The sequence below is a fragment of the Cygnus olor genome, chromosome 4 (genome assembly GCF_009769625.2).
Source record: "Cygnus olor isolate bCygOlo1 chromosome 4, bCygOlo1.pri.v2, whole genome shotgun sequence".
Taxonomy (NCBI): domain Eukaryota; kingdom Metazoa; phylum Chordata; class Aves; order Anseriformes; family Anatidae; genus Cygnus; species Cygnus olor.
Genome location: NC_049172.1, coordinates 24,703,384 through 24,717,401, shown reverse-complemented (window position 1 = coordinate 24,717,401; position 14,018 = coordinate 24,703,384).

Genomic DNA, 14,018 nt, shown 5'->3' with positions numbered 1-14,018 from the left:
ACATCTGTGTATTTTTTTTTCCTCCCTGACTTTTGGTTTTAAAAACTGTTCAAATAACTTCCACCCCACCCCAGTCCTTTTGTGAAGTGAAGTCATTAGAGCAGTGTATTTTTGTGTTGACATTTGTTAGCAGTGTGCTAAGTAATATGTTTTTTAAAGTGTGAGCTTGAGGACCATGGTTTACATCCTGTTGGAAACACTCCAGCTGGGACTTGCATATTGTACCCAAGGGGCTTTCTTACATACCATCTTACCATCTGTACTGTTAAGTAAGTCTTAATGAAAACTTAAATACATGATTTTAAATATGCACCTTTTTGACTGTTTTTTTAATACAAATTTTCATGCCTAGCTGGAGCACACCAACACATTATGGATTCCATTAACACTGACAAAGTGAGGGTCAGTTTGATCCTAAGCACTGAAATGTGCAAGTCAGTCTGTAGACTTTGACCGTGAGAGATGTGTTGAGTGTTTTAGTACTCTTACCGAACACATTTTAAGACCAGCAGCACAGATGGAGACCATCCAGTATACAAAGATACAAAACACTTTTATGATTTGAAGCCGTATTAAAATTTCCCTTTGGAGATATAAGTAGATGTAAGACTTTCATAAACATTATATAATCAAACCAAAGATGCGTGAGATATGATAAGATTTATTACCCTTTGTAAATGGGTGGCCTATCATATCAGGATTTCTTTGTGCTATAATACCCACTTCGTGTAAAAGATTTTTGGATTTTGATATCATAAAAATTGGATTTTTTTTGGCAGAGTTTGTAGATGAAGGCAAAAGCAGCTGTTCGACATTATGATGTAAAAAATTATTTGTGTTCTAACAGTAATTACGATTCTTTTCTATAACCATATGGAATTTAAGTTGACTATTTTACATACAAAGAGCAACATATGTGGATCCATTATGCTCTATAAACTGGAACATTAGATTTTTTTTTTGAATTTTGCAGTAGAACTTTTTCTTCACTATACTTGCTTCCAATAAATAAATAAATAAGTTAGATGATGTGAACTAGTTTTGCCCTTTTTGAAAACAGACCTTGTAAATCACTTTGTTAACCTAACAATGAAATGATTTTTTTTCCTAAGTGTGAGAAGGAACCAATTAAATAGAAAATAGATGTTATCTTCCTAAAATAGGACTGCAGCACCATCTTGTGGAAATAATTTATACAAAATAATAAGCAGAGTAGGAAAAAAGTATACAGTTAAAAACATTGCTTTAAACTAATAATGATCAAACACTTTGAAATACCACCTCGTTTTTAAAGTTTCCTTTTTTGTCTTGTATTGGAAGAGGAAAAGCCATTTAATTAAAATAATTATGAATGGTATTTGGTAAAGTTCATGGCAGGAATGAGAAAAACAATGAACCTGTGTATGTTGGTGTGTTCAGTTCGAGAAGGTGTTAGTCCATGAAAATGATTCAAGTTACAGGGATTTAGTATTGAAAACAGCTGAGTGATGCAATGTTAGAAAAAAGTGTTAGAGTGCAATTTAATATCATTTCTGTTCAGTACTGCAAAATTGAAAACCCAAAGTTGTTCAACTATTTCCTTTTTTGAGAAACTTTTCTCTATGTAATGTGATTCAGCCTTTGCAATTAAAGGTTTTGCTTCTCCTGTTTTCAGGACCAAGCAAGCTCTCACTTCGATCAAAGTGAAGCCAAGAGCGTTACTGTTAGGGCAGTGGAACTGGTTTTCTAAGGTATTTTTCTCACGCTTTTTTTTTCTTAAACAGAATTCTGTTCTGAAAGATTATTCTGTATTCAGGAAAATAAATACTTTTAGTGCATTCTAATCCCTTATGTTTTTGAATTACGCTTTTTAAATTATTCGATTATATCATTGGAAACAGTACTAGTCATGTCATAGAACTTCACAGAAGTGCAATGATGGGAAATGCATTTCAAGAACAAAAATAGCAGCTGTTTTTGAAAGTTGTTATACCAATTGAGCATTGCTATAGTAGTCTAAGAATTGATGTTCTAAATGTGCAACCAGTTGCATTGGGTGAATCTTGTTGAGTGAGAGGAAACTTTGGAAGCATTCTGAAATGAAATTCATCCAGATAATATTCTTTACTATAGTTTCCATCATGCCTACTACCTCTTTCCAATGACTTGGAAAAAAATTCCTTTTGATCAAGATAAATTTTCTATGATTATAGCTCATTAATTGAAGTACTATTATTGCTTAAAGTTACTGAATTTAACTATTAGTTTATTATTGTTTTTATATGTAAGAATTTTGACATCATTATTTCCTTAAGTATCAGTAGAGTAATTCCACCTTGTAATGCACAAGTACATTCAGTTATATAATAAATATTTTTTAAGATAATAAAATGTAACTGCATTTTAAGTAAAATACTAAAACCTAAGCCTCCAGTAAAACAGGATTTTTAGTTGGTTTTTAAGCAGATTGAGTTTTATAAAACTTAATTTATTCCCATTATGTTTTTTTACTCTGCCTTATAAAGCATCGATATGCACTTAAATTTGTTTAATGAAATTAAAATGTGCTATAAAAAACAATCATCTTACTCCAAACCTGTAATACTGAAAGGCAGTCTGATGAGATCTTTTAGTTGTATTCTGAGATAGTACATATACTGATACAAGTTGAGGAATTCCAGTGCTCTAAGTCATAGTTACTAAGAAAACCATTGGAGTCTATGATACTAGAATATATGTTGTATTATGTCACTTTTGATGTTCAAGATCTGGTACTTAATTTGTATTGCAGATCACTCAAATTTGGTTGTACTGAACTGTGAGACAAGCTGAGTTCAGTTATACCCCAGCGCTTAAGTCTAACTTGAGTTGTTTTTCATCATCAGAATTGTATTCAAGCTGAGGGCCATGATTACTGTGTGCCCTATTTCCTTACGAGTGTATCCAGTTATCTTAATTATTCTTTGAATTATTTTTATATGTTTTGGTCCTGGTTTAGTTATATATCCTATGTCAGGCTTAATTCAAGTAGTCCAAAAGCAAACGTGTCCTTAAAAATGTTTTTCTTTCTTTTAAATTTTTCTGATACAAAATACTCATTTGCTTGAAATCAGTTCCATTAAGGACAAATTTCTGTAACTGCAGTCCAGACTCTGTGGGGAGAGAGATTACTTGTTTTTCCTTCGCTCTTTCTAACAGTAGAGACATCTTTGAACTCCAAAGTCAAAATAATTTTGTTGCTTTTTTTTGTCTGTTAACTTGGTGTAATTGTTAAAAGAGTTTTGAATAAATACTCCAGTACTGTATTTTCTATTTTTAATTTTTTTAGCTTGTGCTGCTGGTAAAATAGTAATGATGTGACTTCAGTTTAGCTATACTTGATGAGGGTGGCAGTTTTCTTACTGTGGAAGATCAAATATGTGATTGTTCAAATGAGCTATTCCTTTTAATTTCTTAAAAACAAGAATATGTGTAGAGTTGGGGAAATAGCTGTCTGGTGCCCCTATGCTGCACAATAGTTTTTTTGTTTTGTTTTGTTTTGTTTTCTTCGTTGCTGAAGTTGTTATTATGGCAACTAATGTCTGTTTGGTTCTTTTTTCCCCTTTCCCATTGGCTTTTTTTTTTTTTTTGACGAATTACATCTATTTTTGTTTTGTTATGAAAAGCTAGGTACAGCTAAAATCAGGCATACGGCGACACTAAAATTCGAGAGGTGCATTCTTGTTTTGTAAAGGTTAGATTTCCAGAGGAGGAATAAAATATGGTGATAAAAATGTGAGAAGCTGCTAATATTAATGAAATTTATTTAGTTACTTTTTATTAGAGATATTTAAAATTCTTTCCTAATCATCAATGTTCAGAAGTTAAACCAGCTTATTTTTTATCAACTGCTTGTTTTGATATAGGAAGTTAGCTTTTTCTAACAGTCTGAGTTGTAATATGTTGCACTTTAAAATTGTGTATTTGACATTACAGTTATCATTCCAAACACTTTATGCCAATAGTTCCTTCTCAGTTTCTCTCATGGAACTTTTTTAAACTCTTTATGGTAAAAACCTAAGGAGTTCACCCATAACCCTCAGACAGCACAATAAGCTTTGTTAAGAAAGATATTAAATCTGCAAAAAATGTTTCATCGTATATGAAAGTGTTTCATATACCATGGTAGTATGTTGCTTCTGTAGTCTCTAGGCAGAGCTGTGCAACAGAGGTCTGTTTTTTTGTTCTCTGTAAAATTAGGATGATGCAGCTATGCCAGAGGAACAATCAATACAAGGGTAGTTATAAAAAATATTTGGCAATATTTTTACGTGTACTTTGGTTAATCTAATTCTAAATACCTAGGCATTTCATTATTGTACAGCAAATCATTCACTTGGAATAAGAAAACAAGATTTTTTTTTAATGTGAGTAAAATTTAATCAAGTTATTTCCCATTGTGCTATAAAAGAATGCATCTTCACTACTGCTTAAGAAGAAATCTGAAAGGGTAATATTTTTCTCTTAAGAATACATGTGTTTTTTTCCTTGTTTTGTTTTTAACTTAATTTCCTTAGGCTTTAAATCTAGGATGCATTTCTCATTCAGTCTGCAATTAAAATATGCAGCATTTGAAATACAACAGACTAATTTTGTCCAATACTGACTTCTGGTCTTATATTTCTTATTTAATTTGTCAACTGGCAGAACTGCCAAAAAAAAAAAAAATGGAATTAATGAATGTCTTAGTGTTGCCTTACCACTTTCAGACATAATAAAATACTTCTGAGCATATTGTGTTATTCAATGCATGGCCTCCTACACTTTTGCAGTAAATTAGTGCAGTTTTGGGTGTGGGAGGTTGGTTGATTTGGGGAGCAGGAGGTATCTAACCAAGAAACATCACTCTTCGCACTTTTCTTTTTTAGTTGGAAAGCTTGGGTTTTGTGGGTACGGGGAACATACTTTTATATTTTTATGCTTGGACTTACAGATCCCAATAGTCTTGGGAAGAGTGGTGGGAGATAGAAATCAAAGTTTATTGGATCTAATGCCTGAATAAACCTTTTGAAAGCTTAAAAAGAATACACAGATAATAACAAAATAAAAACACAAAACCCTTAAGTAAAGGTACTCTACCTAATGCATGTGATATTTTGGAGCAGTTGAAGGAAACTATTTAAAATGCTTGTGATTTGAGCATTTCAAATGGAGAAAAGACATGATCATACTATTAATGATATGGTATTTCTTTGCATGAGTATCACAGCTTATTTCATGAGGTTTAATAAACTCAGTAGCTTTGTATATGCAATGTAGCCTTATTTAAGTGTAGAAGATGCTGTATTTTTGGTTACGAAACTCATTCTCTTTAGACACCTTTCAGAGCAGATACTTGATTTGGAAGTGGTAATGTTTTTTATTATCTGGGAGAAAACTGCTCTATTTATAGGTTTACAACAGCAAGCAGTAGTGTGGAGCAATGGTGTTCTAGTGCAGCAAAATGAGTTATTTTTCCCCTCACCTTTACCTTTCCAGTTATCATGAAGGAAACTTTATATGCAATAAAATAAAATAACTTCTGATGATAGGCTCCACCACCAGCAGAGTATAGTTTTGCCCGTTAGGTTTATAAGGATTAATTTTTGGTATAAGTATTATCAGAATATTATACCTCAGGGTATTTTAATAAAAGATACAATTATATTTCTAAAAAATACTGCAAGGTCTTCTTAAATTTTCATGCTTGTATTTCTATTCTCATCTTACCCAGTGTTGCTACACTTCATTGAATGCATGCTGAAATATGAACTGGGATTAAGGGAAATACAGTTAGCCTTGAATGCTTTCTGTGAATGCTGAGAATAGTTTCGTAAAGCTGAACTATTGGTAGTACCAGCTTAAGGGATTTCCTCCCTCTGGTCCCCATTCCCATCTGACTGTGCTGTGAACTGTATTTCTTAGCTGTTGTGACTTACGTATACTAGTCTGAAAATATGACATGCAGGGTATTGTGGTATTTTGTTTTTTTTTCTATCCACATCCACAGATAGCTCTGTGATCCACCTTATGACACAGCATACAAACATTTGTGTCTAAATTTCCAGTTGGAGCAGCATGCTGTGGTATCAACAGGTAACTGGGCAGCAGGAGAGAGGATGTGTCCGGTTAGTGTTGTTACTGCTGAAGAATTTTTCTCTGAGCTCATAGTAAACCAGAAGTGAAAAAGTTCTCATGCAAAGTCTTGACGTTTACATTCATGAAATCTTGTTTTTGCATGTTTGTTTAATTTATGTCCGAACTGACCAAATGAAAGGGCCAATGTGCTTCTGAAAGAACATGTAGAATAGCATTACAGGGAATCTAATTCTGGAATTGAGTCTGCTTTCAAGTTTTAAAATAGCTCTTTGTATTACATGTGCTTCTGATTTTTTTTCCCAGCCTTGTGGGTTTAGCCTCTTAGTTTTCTTTGTGTTTTAAAAAAAATAAATAAATTAAAAAATAAATTACTACCCTCTTGCTAAATAAAGTGACCATAAAATGTACTGTCAAATGCAAAACAAATCCTTAGGGAATATGTTTGGAAACCTTTTGTATTATGTTGCAAACATATATGCACATGTAAAGCATATCAAATAATATTCTGTTTAGATGGTCACACTATATTATAAAAAGAAGCAAATCTTCTCAACCTTCATTTGACTGTAAAGTGGCAAGCTAGACTAATTAATGTTGTTTAATTTAAGTGATATCAATATAAGCGAATTTTAAAATACATGAAGACACCAGTTATTTTTAGTAGTGCATGCCTGATTGTTTCATAGGTGATAAAGTTGACTGTGCTATACCTTTCCTATCAGACTGAGTTATGATCCGGGATTACATAGAATCTTTATCCATATATTGTTGCATAAGTTATTTATAGTTATTTTATATCTGCTTTCTTCAACTGTAAAACTAAGAGATTCCTCTTGTTTTCCTCCTGAGAGTATTATGAGGTTTGGTTCATTGTTTATGCCCACTTTAGGAATTACTTAGGAAAAAAGTTAATGGAAAAAAATTGTAGTCTGGTTTTAGGAGTTCTCTTAATTGAAACCATTCCATTGGAACCTATGGAAGGAACTGAGGGGTGAGTTCATGAACTTACTTGAGCTTATGTATTAGTAGTAACTTAAGCTCCAGCTTCTTGTAGTTATAAAAGTAGTTGACAGCTGCGATAATTTCAGATAAAGTAGTTGTGCTTTTGTGTGAACTACAGAAAAATAGGTGCTGATATGGTGGGGGATTGCTAGACTGAATACTTTATCAAATCATTTTTTAAGCTGTGATACAACGATTTAAGTCTCGTGACTTAAGTTTCTGTATGATTTTTTTTGTACATCACTGTTGGAACGTTTTTTTTGTCCCTAGTATAAGAGATTCCCGTACCTGCACAGAAGGAAGGATACAATCTTTAGGTTATTTTAGAATGAGGGAGGAAGAAAAAAAAATTGTTCTAGTGATTTGGAGGGGATTGAAAGGGATTGATGGTCTTTAGTTATTTTGCAGTTGATTTCAGGAGTTTGGACTTCAATTAAATTTTTGTGACAGGCTTGGCTTTGATAATGCTGTTTGGATTTTTATTTAGTGACCTATCTGATAGTCTTGCCTCCAACTTATAAGATTGACAAGTATGTACTAACTGACACTGAGCTAGAACAACAGGAAGGTGTGATCTATCTGTAGCTTGTGGCAGTGTGCTTCCCCCAGGCCCTCAATTTGGCTGTTGTCTTGCTTAAACATTGGCCGCAGCAAACAATACCTTGCTCAGGCAGGTAGTGACCACAATATCAGCTCAAACTGGGTGCTGGAGAAACTGACAGACTCAGCAGCTGAGGACCAATGGAGCACGCACCGACAAATCTATGACTATTCATATTCATCATCTTACCCCATAAATAGTGAGGAAGCCAAGAACACTTTGAGCTCTTCTGCATGGCAGCTGGCTGCAGGACACATCTTCCCTAGAGTAGGGACACTTCTCAAGGTCATGCCTAATGCAGAGATCCCATACTCCTTGCAAGAGATTCCTTGCTGCAACTCCTTGGTGTTTAGTAGCTTACTAAACTATAAGGTTTGCTAAGATTATATCTTAGATTGTGCACAAATAATCCTTAGACATAAACTGTTGACCAAGTCTGGGACTAGGAGTGGATTCAGGCACACTTAGGCTCTTACCTCTTCCGTCTAAGGAGTTGAGAAAGCAAGGGGATCCACTCTGAACCTTATGGCTCAACAGGAAGGTCTCCCTGACATGTCTAGCTTACCCTGGTCTCTATGCAGTAAATAAGCAAGTGTAACTTGCCATCTCAAGTCTTGCTAAGTCCCTGTCTTACTAACAGTTAAGTTTTGTTAGATCACTACATTACATCAATACATATATTGCTGCTTCTCTCTTATAAGTGAAGAGTATAATTTCATCTGTGAACACTTAGTGAGCTTTGCTGTAAAGGTACAGCTTTACCGTATAAGAAGGTAGACTAATCATCATGATGCAGGAATCACCTCTTGTTAAAGGAGAGAAGCTGGAGTCCTAGTAGAGATGTTTATGGGCTTAAAAATGTGTGTTCAGAATATGAAAGGTGAAAGTCTTCCCTGATTGTTGAAGTGCAGTCCGTATTGCAGGAGATTCTTCTGTGAGTTAAAAATGAAATTACAAGGGAAGCAGAAAAAATGCTCCAGATTTGCTAAAAGCAGGTATCAGCAGAACACTTTTTATTCAAGTAATGCTTACAAGGGTAAGTTCATAATGCAGTGTATCAGACAAACAAGCAACATGAAATAAAGAGGAATTGCATTTAATTAAAACTATACTAACACTGAGAACCATTTGAAATTAAAAATGCTCAAATGAGTAGGAAAATTACCTTATAGTATGATGGTAATACAGTAGAATAGCTCTTTTTATCCTCTGGGGTGTGTGGGGGACCCTACAACTGAATCTTTAAAGGTGATGTGTGGAAGGAGAGGGGATGGTTCAGACTCCTAGACTTCTCAAAAGTTCAGCATTCTACCCAATAACCCCCCTAAAAGCGGGGAGGTTGTGAAAAATGAAAATGACATATTCTGTACTTGAGGGAAGAAAACAATGCTATCCTTTTGGAGGGAGATAGTTGGCTTTGGATTTGGAATCGATGTTTCTGTTCAAAGCTTTTTTTTTTTTTTTTGTTCAACTCTTAAGATTTAGGTAATCCCTTCTGCATTCTACATGGTTTTATCAGAATGCATTTAGCTTTCTGTTAAAACAAAAATATTAAAATCTCATGCTTCAGAACATAACTAGCAAGGTCCAAAAAGGAGTTTGCATCCAGTGCATGCATGATTGGTGAAAAGAATCAGGGACTTGTGGGGGTCAGAATGGGATTTCTGTTTCTCTGAGAGAAAAAGAAAAAAAAAATCCGATGTTCAGTGCTAATATTAATTTATGCTAGTATTTCAGTTCAAATTTAATGCAAAGTTTAATATAATTTGCTTATTTGTGTGTGTTCCTCCTTTGCTGACAGCCATACAGGCGGCTATTCAGGGTCATATTTCCCTCTCACATTGCAAGTGAAGTTTCAAAGGTACCAGCTATTTTACTTTCCCTGCTGCATGAATATGAAGCACCATTGCAGAAGCTTGTTGTAGGAACATCATTTTTGATAAAACAAAAATGTCAGTCCTCTTTTTCCAGTGCGGTTCTGCCCTCACCTTCTGACTGTCCTTAATGAATTGGTTCAGGACAGGGACTGTCCTTCTTAATGAATTGCTGTCAGGAAGCTGCAGACACAAAACAGTGTGAGCTGGGCCAGTTCGACGGGGGGGAGACCAGAAAAAAGAGAGAAACAGAATTCAGCCAAGCTGCATTGGCCAGGCACAAAATTAAGGCAATACCAGAGGGAGAGGACAGGTGCACGCAGCTGGGGGTACCCAGAAGCGAGACTGGTGGTGAGGTTATCCTCTTTTGGCGTTAAGAGATTGTGAAATTGGTGCATTACAGTATTTATTACACATTGCCCTCAGTTTCCCGGGGACTGAAATTCCCTTCACTGCTAAGGGCTTTCTTGTTAATAGCTTGCCTGCACGGGTTAATTTTCCTCTTTTATGATTTACGAGGTGAGTGAATATTTTGGTACCTTGTCTCCCATTATAGTACCTCCTCAGAGAGTCTCTTCTTAGCCTCCATTAGGTCTGCAGTGTGCTTTTTGAGTGCTGTTATGTTTTAGGATATATATGAGGTCAGGCCTAGTGTAACAGATATCACAGTCACCTTGAATACAATGAAAACTAAAACATTGGTGTTTTTTTTTTTTTTTTTTTTCTTTAGGTGTTACTGGCCAGCTAGAATTGTGTGTTCTGGTATAAGTCTGTATCTTTTTTCTTTTCCTGTCTCGAAAAGATGGCTATGACTACATGGCTGTGTAACAATAAAAACAATGTAGTAGGAAGTGTAACAGAATTAATACTGTCATTCTTCTTAGCTCTATAAGACTCAAAACTCTTTAATCAGTGAATTGGTAATATTCAGCCTCTTTCATTAATCCATTAAATACCCTCCAATGCTTTCCAAACTATTAGAATTTGCAGTGAAAAAATAAATAAATAAACAGATTAGAGTAAACCAAACACTGGCACAGTAAGAAGATCACTTCAGAAATAGTGATTAGTACATAAAATGAATTATTTTCAAGACTGAGATACAGCAAAAGGAGTTCCAACCATTTCTTATTTAGGGGCTTGTGACCATATGGTTCAACTGATGTAACAGATATGTGTTGCTTAAAGATGCTTTCATCATGGTTGACTGCAAGTTTTCTCTTGCTTTCCTATGCCTTTTCTGACCTCAGGAGAAGTGTGTAATAAACCTGTTTCTGTATTTCCTTGCAAGCTTTTAAAGTGCTACAGGTTATTTAATCTGTCCCAGTACTGGGACTTTAATATTGTCTTGACAAATGATTTTGTAGGCCTTTAGTCACTATGAGGACAAAATGAGACAATAGCTATCTTGAGTAAGCTTGTACAAGTCACAGACCTATAAATGAGAGTAGATGACTTAATTTAACTGTTATTTAAAATTGCATAGATGTCAGAGAGGGTTTTCAGACTTTAGATAACAGACCTTTCATTTCTGACCCTCAGCAGCACACCGATAGCTAGCTCTAAAGAAATTCAGCTCAGTTAAGTTTTCTGGACTCATTTATCTCTTTCTTCATTTGTTTGCTGTGTCTCTGCATTTTTCTCACAGTACAAGTCACATTAGATATGCTAACACTATTTCTGTTACGTTGATACACGTAGTATTTGGAAGGTTGGGAAGAATGATTGGAGTTTGTTGTTGTTGTCTGCCAGAGCAAGCTTTAATGTGGATACTTAAAGCCCAGGTACACTCAGCAGAGTAAGCTAGCTCAGATAATCTGTCTTCTCACTCCGTCCATTTAAATAAAATTGTAATTGTAGCCTATGTAAGCATACTCATGCTATGAGTAAATGAGGTAGCACAGGTCCTGAATTGTTACCAGAGTGGTAATGTTGAGGTCAGCATGGACTGCGAGACCCAGGAAGTCTGGTCCTGAGCACAGCAGTCCTTGTGTTGCTGGAACTCTCCTTGTACTGATAACCGGGCCAGTCTGATAACTCTAGTCTTAACAACATGGACAGCAGCATATAAATCATTAACTGAATGGGGGATCTAAAGTTATGTGGTGTTCCCAGTACCTCACGCTATGTAGTTGTAGTATCCCACGTATCCCACAAGAGTTATGTGAGAGGAGCCCCTTAAGGTAAGTTCTCAGTTTGAGGAGTGCAAGTATAACTTTAGATTTCTGTGTGAAATGAGAAAGAAATTATTCCTGTAAGGATGTGTATATTCCAATAGCATACATAAACAATGAGGCAATTTTAATCCTTTTTGCTTCCTGTATTTTTCATTTTTTTAAAAAATGTGTATATTTTTATGTATTTTCCTCCGGGCACTAAAGGAAAAATACCTCCAAAAATGTGAAGAAAAAGATTCAAAACAATTTATTTAAATAATAACTTGCAACAGAAATGATATGATCAACTATGGACTAATTCTTGCTTTTTTTTTTCTTTTTTCGTAACACGTTAAAACTAATGGGTTTTTGCCAACCTAGAATGTATTCAAACTCAAAATTTCTATTTTAAAATAGGCTTAGTACTCTCCTGATAAAATTGGGTCTGTGTTTGGAATGATCTAAGTAATAAAACCCTGTTCCATGTAAAGTAAACCTGCTATCCATGCAGGAATAATGCTCCTAAATTTGAACTTTAAGTCAGATAATTTACTAAAAGATCATTCTGTTGTTACTGCTCCAGTGTTAGTCATTATACAAGGTAAAAAACCAGACTCTTACAGCAAATAGAACCATGGAAATATAGCATGTTCATCTAAATAAAACATATAAATTATGATACAAGTTTTCTATTTCAGTATAGTTTATTGGCAGTTGTAGACAGAAGTGTCTACTGTAATATAAACAGTTTAGTCTTTAAGGTACTTTTTTTCATATAAGACTGACATTTGCTGCTTTTTCCAGATAACAGTAGCCAACGTTGTCTTATCAGGGAAAAGGTTAGCTACAGTTCTGTAAGTCACGGAGAAGATAACAACTTTGAATAATGGCGCGATGGTGTGAGTTTGCAGCAGGGCCTGTGTGTTTCAGGAAAGGTTAAAGACTAAAGACCTTCCCAGTAAGCTGACAATATCGTCTGTCTTTTCCTCATAGAAATTCTCAATAGGTTAGAAATGTGAACTCCAGAAAAACATTAAATTAACATATTGAATTATACAATTTACTTAGTACACAAAATTTAAGTTCTTAAACTTTAAAATTATAAAGCTCTCTGCAATATAGAGAATATTTCATAATTGTGGGATTTTCTTTTTAAGAGAAATTTGATTTTATGTTCATTTTTCATTCTTTGAGCACTTGTTTATAACACTGAGCCAGTATTATGAAAAAAACAACAAAACAAAACAAAAAAACTAGTAATTTGATTTAATTTTTTGTAACTTTTAAAGGTTGATGCCCAAGAATATTTTCTTAAAAGCTCTATAGAAATTGCTGTTTTGCATTTCTTGCATCTCTAAATGTGTATCTACTCCCCTGATGAGAAATGTTTTCCTGATGTCAGTGATGAATATGATTGCACATAATGGTGCATGGGCCCAGTTAGTTCCAGCTTTCTTGTTATCAGTATTAGCAAGTCAATCACATAGCCTTCAAGTTCAGTTAGAACTAATTTTGTAGCTGAAAGTGAGTTTTATTAGCCTTCCCTCTCCTCTCTACTACTTTCCTTATACCTGGCCAGTTAATATTTTCCTTCTTTAAAAAGTAAAGATACACTTTTCTGTTTCAGAAACTGCTTCTTGGATTTAACGTCTGGAATATGTGTCTGGGAAGAGAGAGAAGAACGAGATTGTTGGTTCTACTACCAGTACTAAAGTCAATTTTCCCTTCTGGTTTTATCTTCTTATATCTTTGTTCTATGCCTATTTGGGAGGAGGGAGAAACCTAAAAGCCAAAGTTTTAAGAAATGCCAGAAATAGTTTCCAGCAATATTATTCTAATATGACTCTGAGCATGCCTATTACTTTAAACCCTTGCCCCTTGCATCATCTTATTTGAATAACATTACATTTAAGCTAACCCGTTTTTTTACTTCAGTAAGAAAGAAATTATTTATGGTGTTTATTACTGTATCAAATGAACGTGTTAGTATCTTGCTTCCAAATACTTTATTTTATGCCTTGCGTTTCAGAAAGAGGCAGTTACAATGTGATGGTGTTTGCATTCCAGTATATCTACAAGAAATTGAGGAAAAAAACAGACAAGGTCAGTCAATTACTATGGCAAAAGTGCTGCTTTTGTTACCTCATCCTATTGTGTCGGTGGAAATTATTGCTTAGGATATTTTTCAGAAAAGGGAAACCGCTATGGATTTTCTGCAGGCTATTCCAGAACATGAACCATGAAAGAGGTCTAGAAAATGTAATGCTGGGAAATATATCAGTTGAGCAT